The 9,856-nt window shown below is 38.7% G+C and overlaps 1 protein-coding gene across 2 annotated transcripts in view; it reads right to left on the reverse strand.

Annotated features, from left to right (window-relative positions):
* The window catches only part of LOC117405656 (olfactory receptor 1468-like), a 291,007-nt gene extending 285,155 nt beyond the window's left edge, over positions 1-5,852 (reverse strand). For both annotated transcript variants that reach the window (XM_059031053.1, XM_059031051.1), the window contains exon 1: positions 5,760-5,852. The gene's annotated coding sequence lies outside the window, so the exon portion shown is untranslated. The remainder of the gene's footprint in view (positions 1-5,759) is intronic.
* Positions 5,853-9,856: the final 4,004 nt, after the last annotated feature.

Raw genomic sequence — 9,856 nt, forward strand, 5'->3', positions numbered from 1 at the left:
CTGGAAACAATATTATTATTATTATTTATTTCTTAGCAGACGCCCTTATCCAGGGCGACTTACAATTGTTACAAGATATCACATTATTTTACATACAATTACATTTTTCTTACACATTATTTTTACATACAATTACCCATTTATACAGTTGTGTTTTTACTGGAACAATCTTGTTAAAGTACCTTGCTCAAGGGTACAACAGCAGTGTCCTCCACCTGGGATTGAACCCACGAGCCCTAACCACTACTCCACACTGCTGCCCATTCATCTTTGAACTGTATCAGAGAAAGAAAATGCCAGAATCGAAAGCTGCACCCGAGTCGAAGAAAGGCTCCAAGAAAGCTGTTGCCAAGACCCAGCCTAAAAGAAGCGCAGAAAGACCAGGATAGAGAGCTACGCTATCTATGTGTACAAAGTGCTGAAGCAGGTAGCTTGTTGTCCCCAATTCTACCATGAAAGTGGCAATCACTTTTTATATGGTCATATCTAATGCACCATGTTGGACAGTGGATATCAGTCAACATGAATACAAGGATATAACTCAATAATAGCTTTTCAATTGAATCAAAATAAAGAATGCCACAGAACAGCAGTGACTGAAAGTCTAACCTAATGACTCGATTCATGTGCTGCTCATTGCTACTCCCAATAGTCCCTATTACAGTGCTGCTTCCAAGGTATTCTCTCGTGTATTTAACCAGAAGATAATTAGCGCTGCTGATATGAAGGCCTTTAGTGACCTCATTTGGTAAGAGCACTTGTTACAGCTAGATATTCTCTTTTTATTTTGGACAGCACAGTACAGGAATGGCATGCCCTGACCACAGTAAAGGTGTTCTTGTGTCTCTAAAACAGAGGTTCTAATCTGTGCTCTGACGTCATAGGTGATCCTTGGAGGTACAGCTACTAATTTCAACACACCTAAAATAAATGCTGTTGTTTGCACAAACAGTTATAGAGGTTGTCATAAGAATCCATATACACAAAACTGCACTTTTGCACAAATCTTATCTGAAGTTTGGTACTAAGTTGGTAGGTAGAACACAGGAAAACGGTAGTTTATGTAGATTTTCTACCAAACATTTTCTGATTACAATGATACAATGTACACAAGCCTTTATTATTTGTTTATTTAGCAGACGCCTTTATCAAAGGCAACTTACAGAGACTAGGGTGTGTGAACTATGCATCAGCTGCAGAGTTGCTTACAATTACATCTCACCCAATAGACAGAGCACAAGGAGGTTAAGTGACTTGCTCAGGGTCACACAATGAGGCAGTGGCTGAGGTGGTATTTGAACCGGGGACCTCCTGGTTACAAGCCCTTTTCTTTAACCACTGGACTACACAGCCTTCTATTCATAAGGTTTATGAGGTTTATACAGTGTAATCAAAATAATTACTGCCTCATATCTCAAGTGGATATAAGTTATTAATAAAAGGAGAAAAATCATGGTTTTTTTAAATAATAATAAAATAACAACGACTTTGGAACTTGTGTCAGCAGCAGTTTTAAAGTGGTTTTGATTACATGAATGGATTAAATGAGCTATAACATTACAGTTGTTTTTTTGTTTTATTCTTTAAGTTTCTCCCCTGAAGGGAGACAGATAGGAAACACCATTCATTGTGCTGCTTCTCCCCACAGTATCTATTCTCAACTTGTTAGAGAAGGACAAAAAGTTGGAGGCGGCCCTCCTTGTGTACAGTATCTAACCAAACCAGAATATAGGTATAATTGTTGCTATCAGTAATTCGAAGGTCTTTGGCGCCCTCATGTGGCGATTGGCAGAATAATCTTCTTACAGCCGAGTTGCCTGTAAATATCACAGTACTCAATGTAAAACAAGAGGCAATTATAATACCTTTAGGAAACAGTTCTCTCATTACCTTTGTGTTGTTTTATTTTCATTATGAATTAAACAATGTATTTTTTGCCACTGATTAGCATTACTACACACAATAAAACATGATGAAATGAGGTTTATACAGTTTTATTATTATTATTATTTATTTCTTAGCTGACACCCTTATCCAGGGCGACTTACAATTGTTACAAGATATCACATTATTTTTACATACAATTACCCATTTCTACAGTTGGGTTTTTTACTGGAGCAATCTAGGTAAAGTACCTTGCTCAAGGGTACAGCAGCAGTGTCCCCACCGGGGATTGAACCCACGACCCTCCGGTCAAGAGTCCAGAGCCCTAACCACTACTCCACACTGGTTATACCACACTGCCTCATATCTCAAGTGGATATAAGTTATTATTAATAAAAGGAGAAAAAAAGGGTGTTTAAAAATAAATAAATAAATAAATAAATAACAACGACTTTGGAACTTGTGTCAGCAGCAGTTTTAAAATGATTTTGATGACATGAATATTTTTCCCTAGTTTTTGGTGGATTAAATGAGCTATAACATTGCAGTTTCACCCCTGAAGGAAGACAGAAACACGATTCTTTGTGCTGCTTCTCCCCACAGTCTCTATTCAAAGTTAAGAGAGATATCCTCTTGTGTACAGTATCTAACCAAACCAGAATATAGTTGGTATAAATTGTTGCTATCAGTAATTCGAAGGTCTTTGGCGCCCTCATGTGGCGATTGGCAGAATAATCTTCTTACAGCCGAGTTGCCTGTAAATATCACAGTACTCAATGTAAAACAAGAGGCAATTATAATGCCTTTAGGAAACAGTTCTCTCCTCTATAGTAGCTTTCTCTTTTTGTTGTTTGATTTTCATTAAGAAGTAAACACGGGAGGTGTTTTTTTTTGGGGGGGGGGGGGGGGGGGGGGGGAGTTAGGGGTTGTAGAGTTCAATTAATACTCAGAAGGTTAATATGCTATCTGTGTATACGAAGACACTGCACACTCGTTTTTACTAGGCCATAATATAAAGCCTTCTGTTCTTTATTTTATCTACGTTGTGTTTTTTTCTTTTTTAATTTTATGCATTTTGTTGGCTTGTTTCTTATTTCTGTGATCTGTGGTGTCTGTATGGTCTTTATAGTTGTTATTACAAAAGAGCTTCGGGATACTATAATGTATGTAAAAAGGGCACGTGTTTGGTTATTGTCAGATTTTTAAAGCTTTCGTTTTTATTTGCGACCTGCAGTTGCATGGTCTTTTTTATAGCTTTAGGATCCTTATAATGAAAGACGCTATCTAACAAAGATTATGATGACTGTTCCTATTAGTATTATTATTAGTATTAGTAATAGTATTATATATATTTTTTCTCCGGTTTTAAATAATCATTGTCTAATCCTAACAATGTTTTAAACATTATACCAGACATTTAGTGTATTTAATATTTATTATTATTATTATTATTATTATTATTATTATTATTATTATTATTAATATTATTATTATTATTATTATTATTATTATTATTATTATTATTATTTTAAATGTTAAACACTTTTCTTTGGGACCAGTTAGGAGATCTGAATTGTCAGATTGTTTTCCAAATGGTTTCATGTGGGTACATCCGGCATTAACATTTTTAAAAAATCCAGTATTGGGCCAAAGGTAGCCTTGAATCCAAATAATATAGAACAGGCAAGGATCGCCCTCCTAGTTTAGAGAGTGAGGATTTCCTATTTTATTCCGGGCTGGGAACCTTCCATAGAAAATCTACCTAACAGTGAGATAGAGAGAATGTTACAGTTTAGTGTGTTCTACTATTAATTCTAATTATTGTACTGATTATTGGCAGCCTAAAGCTTAGTTCCAATCTTCACATAATATAATTCTTTACATGCAAATTAACATTTTCCCATCCAACTAACAGTATGATTTTTCATGGACCCAGGCTCCCCAATTAATACCTTCATCTTTTTAAGTGTAAAATGGACTGCACTGACACTGTAAATGTGTAAAAATCCCCAGGGGCTTTGCCCCTAGACCCCAATGGTGTAGCCTGATCCCAGACCCCTTGTGCATAGGAAAATATGCCCCGTTGGTCCACATTGCGTGACCCTAGAGTCCACTCACTATCTTCTGTAGGAGTCTAACCCTGGTTCGGGCTGCCTCCAACTTTTTGTCCTGTCAACAGAACACCAGGGCCTGCACTGGGCAGAGCGTATGGAGCTGCAGCTCCCTGTCAGTCTAGAAGGAGGTGGAAGCAAGCCTCCAGTTCCACAGACTGGTTAACATGGAATGCCGAGATAGTGTTCGGCACAAGGCAGGATTTGTATGTAGCGTAACCCTTGTTCTGGCCACTGTAAACATGAAGCAGGCTCTCTCATGAATCGAGGACAATCTGATTGACATGAAGTTGGCTGGTATACACTTAAAACACTATGATAAAGTGTCCCTCCTGGAAGCTGGTTTGACATCCCTGCTATAGAATTACTAATAACCTGAATTATAACCTATCCCAGCCTTACTGTAAGCTACCATTACCCCTACCACTACAAGCATGAGCACATGCACGCTCACGTGCTCTGCCTGCCTCTCCTGTGTCTGTGCTGCTGCTTGTACCTGGGTGCATTGCTTCATTCACCTGATAAAATAATAAATTGATGCATGCCATATAGAGAGAAAATATATGGCTATGCTAACTTTATTTGCTGAGTATTACTATACAGCATTAGCCTACTATTATATCACAATGTGCCTCAAACAATAATATATCTCAAAACTGAGTCTAACACTTTCACTGTTATAATCACTAAGCCATTACAGACCTCACCTGCGACCCTGTTGCTCCACCTGCCTCTGAACTGCTTTTACCAGGTTGCACTGCTGCACTCGCCTGATAAAATGATAAATTGATGCATGCTGTTTAGAGAGAAAGTATGACTCTGCTAACGTCATTAGCAAATTATTTTTACATTTGCTATGAGAATCATTATCAATTGTGTTTATTACTTTAATAACATCTTCCTACTTACACTTTGACTTTTTGTAAAAAAAACTTCCTTATGTCCATCTTTCTTTTTTTGGTTGCTATTATGCTTGTCACCTAAAGCCAAATTGAAGTGATTAGCTGACGTTAGTTGGATGACGATATCAAAACATGCTCACGCACACTCACACTCACACACTCTCTCTCTCACACACATAATGATTTAGCTGTGAAACAAGCTAGCTAGCCACCAAGGACGTGGGGTTAGCAGCTAGCAATGGGTCTCTAACGTAATAGGTAGGTAGGTCGGTAGGTTTATTCACTCAAACTATGTTGCTGACGACCTGACAATACCTTCAGCCCCGGCACCTGGCTTTCATTCAGTCAGTGGGTCACACTCATATCAGACTGACCGGCAAGCGGCAACATCAGATGAGCGTCTTTCCAGAGTCCAGCCTAAGCCAGCGGGTCTCAACCTTTTTTTACTCACGCCCCACTGAAATTTATTTGCATATCTGTCGTCGTCGTCGCCCCCCCCCCCCCCCCCCCCCCCCCGATTAATTTGACTTTGTATATATTTTTTATTACTGCCTATATAATATAGTGCATTTATTTAGCCGCCTGGATAGTCACACTGTCCATTCAATCAAATACATATGTTCGTGTTCGCTTTTTACACACACGATACAAAAATATCAAGCAAGGAGTAAGTTGTACAAGGGGAGGAAGGAGGAGGATTGAAATAATGTGACAATGCATTAACCAACAAACACAAACTAAATATCGAATTAAACTGATTATATTTATTCTTATTTTTTTTAATAAATGTGAAAATTTTGGCACAATATACACCGTTTAAGAATGACTAGATTTTTTTTTTATTTTAAACCCGGAGATTTACCTTTCACTCCCGAGTTCTTGTCCGTGTTACAGGGATGCATTATGGAAGGGCCTAAGCCAATCAAATTAGCGGAGTTTTTTTGTTAGTTTTTTTGGAGGAGGGAGGAGTAACGAGGGGGGGCTTGAGAGAGTTAACCCTTTGTGGAGCAGATAAAATGACTTGACAAAAGACGTTTCAGATTTATCAAAATTATTGGTAGGGACAATTCAACGGTCCCTTGACATTGGTAGGGACATGTCCCTACCGTCCCTAGCTAAATCTACGCCGGTGCTTGTACCCATACTCGGAACATATATTGAGAGGAAAGGTAGTTCATAGTTAGAAAAACTTAAACAAGTTCATATTATTTGTTTATTTAGCAGACACCTTTATCCAAGGTGACTTACCGAGACGAGACTAGGGTGTGTGAACTATGTATCAGCTGCAGAGTCACTTACAACTAAAACTCACCTGAAATACAGAGCACAAGGAGGTTAAGTGACGTTTCAGGGTCATACAATGAGTCAGTGGCTGATATGGGATTTGAACCGGGGACCTCCTGGTTACAAGCCCGTTTCTTTAACCACTGGACCACACAGCCTCCTATATATATTGAGAGGAACGGTAGTTCATAGTTAGAAGAAAATGAACTGGTGTGCGAGTGTCGTTCAGGTACTTAATCAACAGATACATAAAGAGTGAATAAGAAGCTGAGCGATTGGCATATGTGGCATATTTGCCCGCTTTTCTGCCCCAGTAAACCACGTTGGGCTGCGCTAAATACAGGTGTAGCTTGCAGAGGGGGTGCCCCTCGCTGGGTACCTGCAGAGAAATCAGCGGGTCGACGTGATTTAACCAGTTAAATTCAAGACTACTTCTTCAACGTAGATAAATACATTTATGCATTAAAAGCCTGCGTTTAAGAAGCTGAGCGAATGAGATGCCAACTTCAGCCTCGTCTGTAAAACCACAGACGTGTGAAACGTTTGTATGTAAATGGAATGTGTGTATATTAAAAAAAAAAAAAAAAAAAAAATAGAAGTGCTCTATTCCTAAACAGCAGTGTTTATACCAGGTGTAACACTGGTGTTTAGTCATTTGGAAATAATTGTTAAATGTTGTGGGTCAATTGCAACGAACTGGCAGAGTTAGTACGGAGCTGCGTACTAAGTTGCGTACTAGCTAGTACGGTACTATCTCGGGATCATCCCCAGCTGCGTACTAAGTTAGTACCAATTGCATCGAAAAAACAAGCGGAACAAAGTTGGAGACTAGCTGATCCCCAGTTTTAGTACGGTACTAAGGATCAAGCATTGTTGTTGTTACAAAATAGGAACTGAAGGGGGCTCTGAATCATTCTTTCATTCATTCATTCATTATCAGAACCGCTTCATCCTTTTACAGAGAGCCACACACGGCGCAAGGCGGGATGGCTCTGAATCAGAACATTTGAAATATTTGTAACAGTAATGTATGTATTTTACGATATTATGAGCTAATAATCATTTTTACAATGTTACAAATAGGCTGACATTTATACATAAAGTGTGGAGTAGTGGTTAGGGCTCTGGACTCTTGACCGGAGGGTCGTGGGGGACACTGCTGCTGTACCCTTGAGCAAGGTACTTTACCTAGATTGCTCCAGTAAAAATCCAACTGTATAAATGGGTAATTGAATGTAAAAATAATGTGATATCTTGTTACAATTGTAAGTCGCCCTGGATATGGGCGTCAGCTAAGAAATAAATAATAATAATTTGTCTGTAATATATATTTATATGTGTGCACATAATAATTTTTTTATTTTTATTTAAGATATATATGCATGGTAAAATACTCCATATCAGGGCACACGGACTGCCTATAAAATATTCAACCAAGTGCAATGCCATGAAATAAACTAGCAAAGCTGGTTTAATTTTGAATTCTGTTTTTGATTACATTAGCTTTATACATGATACAGACAGTTGCAGTTTGTGCGGTGCGGCCCAGGCTGTTTTAAACTAGGGAGTAAAGGATAACCGTGGTCAACACACACGGGCTGTTTCGACACCGTTCTCATTGGACCACAAAAAGAACAAAACAGGGAAGTGGTGGTATTCCGAAGAAGTATCATAGATAATCACTTCTAAAAACACCCTGAGAAGAGCACTGTTTATTTTATTTTTCAATGTGCCCCCAGGTCCTGCTACGTAAAATAACACTTAACTCACATTCTACCCACTGTGTCCCTACTCCTAAGAACCATGTCGAGTCCCCTCAAATTAAAGGGAATGAAAAGACTTGCTGCCCCCCCCCCTAAAAAAAAAAAAATACGTCTCTCAAATGTGAAACCTACTATCGTATAATACAGGCTCTCCATGAATGACTGTAATGCTGCCGACATCGTCATTATTAGTAGTTAACAGTATTGAAGTCGTAATGTTATTTTACTATTACAATATCCGTACAGACAGCAGATGCTTCAAATATACTATAGTGACGACATATACAGACGTGCTCAAATTTGTTGGTACCCTTACAGCTCATTGAAATAATGCTTCATTCCTCCTGAAAAGTGATGAAATTAAAAGCTATTTTATCATGTATACTTGCATGCCTTTGGTATGTCATAGAATAAAGCAAAGAAGCTGTGAAAATAGATGAATTATTGTTTATTCTACAAAGATATTCTAAAATGGCCTGGACACATTTGTTGGTACCCCTTAGAAAAGATAATAAATAATTGGATTATAGTGATATTTCAAACTAATTAGTTTCTTTAATTAGTATCACACATGTCTCCAATCTTGTAATCAGTCATTCAGTCTATTTAAATGGAGAAAAGTAGTCACTGTGCTGTTTGGTATCATTGTGTGCACCACACTGAACATGGACCAGAGAAAGCAAAGGAGAGAGTTGTCTGAGGAGATCAGAAAGAAAATAATAGACAAGCATGGTAAAGGTAAAGGCTACAAGACCATCTCCAAGCAGCTTGATGTTCCTGTGACAACAGTTGCAAATATTATTAAGAAGTTTAAGGTCCATGGAACTGTAGCCAACCTCCCTGGGTGCGGCCGCAAGAGGAAAATCGACCCCAGATTGAACAGAAGGATAGTGCGAATGGTAGAAAAAGAACCAAGGATAACTGCCAAAGAGATACAAGCTGAACTCCAAGGTGAAGGTACGTCAGTTTCTGATCGCACCATCCGTCGCTTTTTGAGCGAAAGTGGGCTCCATGGAAGAAGACCCAGGAGGACTCCACTTTTGAAAGAAAAACATAAAAAAGCCAGACTGGAATTTGCTAAAATGCATATTGACAAGCCACAATCCTTCTGGGAGAATCTCCTTTGGACAGATGAGTCAAAACTGGAGCTTTTTGGCAAGCCACATCAGCTCTATGTTCACAGACGAAAAAATGAAGCTTTCAAAGAAAAGAACACCATATCATACAGTGAAACATAGAGGAGGCTCGGTTATGTTTTGGGGCTGCTTTGCTGCGCCTGGCACAGGGTGCCTTGAATCTGTGCAGGGCACAATGAAATCTCAAGACTATCGAGGCATTCTGGAGCGAAACGTACTGCCCAGTGTCAGAAAGCTCTGTCTCAGTCGCAGGTCATGGGTCCTCCAACAGGATAATGACCCAAAACACACAGCTAAAAGCACCCAAGAATGGATAAGAACAAAACATTGGACTATTCTGAAGTGGCCTTCTATGAGTCCTGATCTGAATCCTATCGAACATCTATGGAAAGAGCTGAAACTTGCAGTCTGGAGAAGGCACCCATCAAACCTGAGACAGCTGGAGCAGTTTGCTCAGGAAGAGTGGGCCAAACTACCTGTTAACAGGTGCAGAAGTCTCATTGAGAGCTACAGAAAATGTTTGATTGCAGTGATTGCCTCTAAAGGTTGTGCAACAAAATATTAGGTTAGCGGTCCCATCATTTTTGTCCATGCCATTTTCATTTGTTTTATTATTTACAATATTATGTTGAATAAAAAATCAAAAGCAAAGTCTGATTTCTATTAAATATGGAATAAACAATGGTGGATGCCAATTACTTTTGTCAGTTTCAAGTTATTTCAGAGAAAATTGTGCATTCTTCATTTTTTGTGGAGGGGTACCAACAAATTTGAGC

The sequence above is a fragment of the Acipenser ruthenus genome, chromosome 9, assembly GCF_902713425.1.
Source record: "Acipenser ruthenus chromosome 9, fAciRut3.2 maternal haplotype, whole genome shotgun sequence".
In the NCBI taxonomy this organism is placed as follows: Eukaryota; Metazoa; Chordata; class Actinopteri; order Acipenseriformes; family Acipenseridae; genus Acipenser; species Acipenser ruthenus.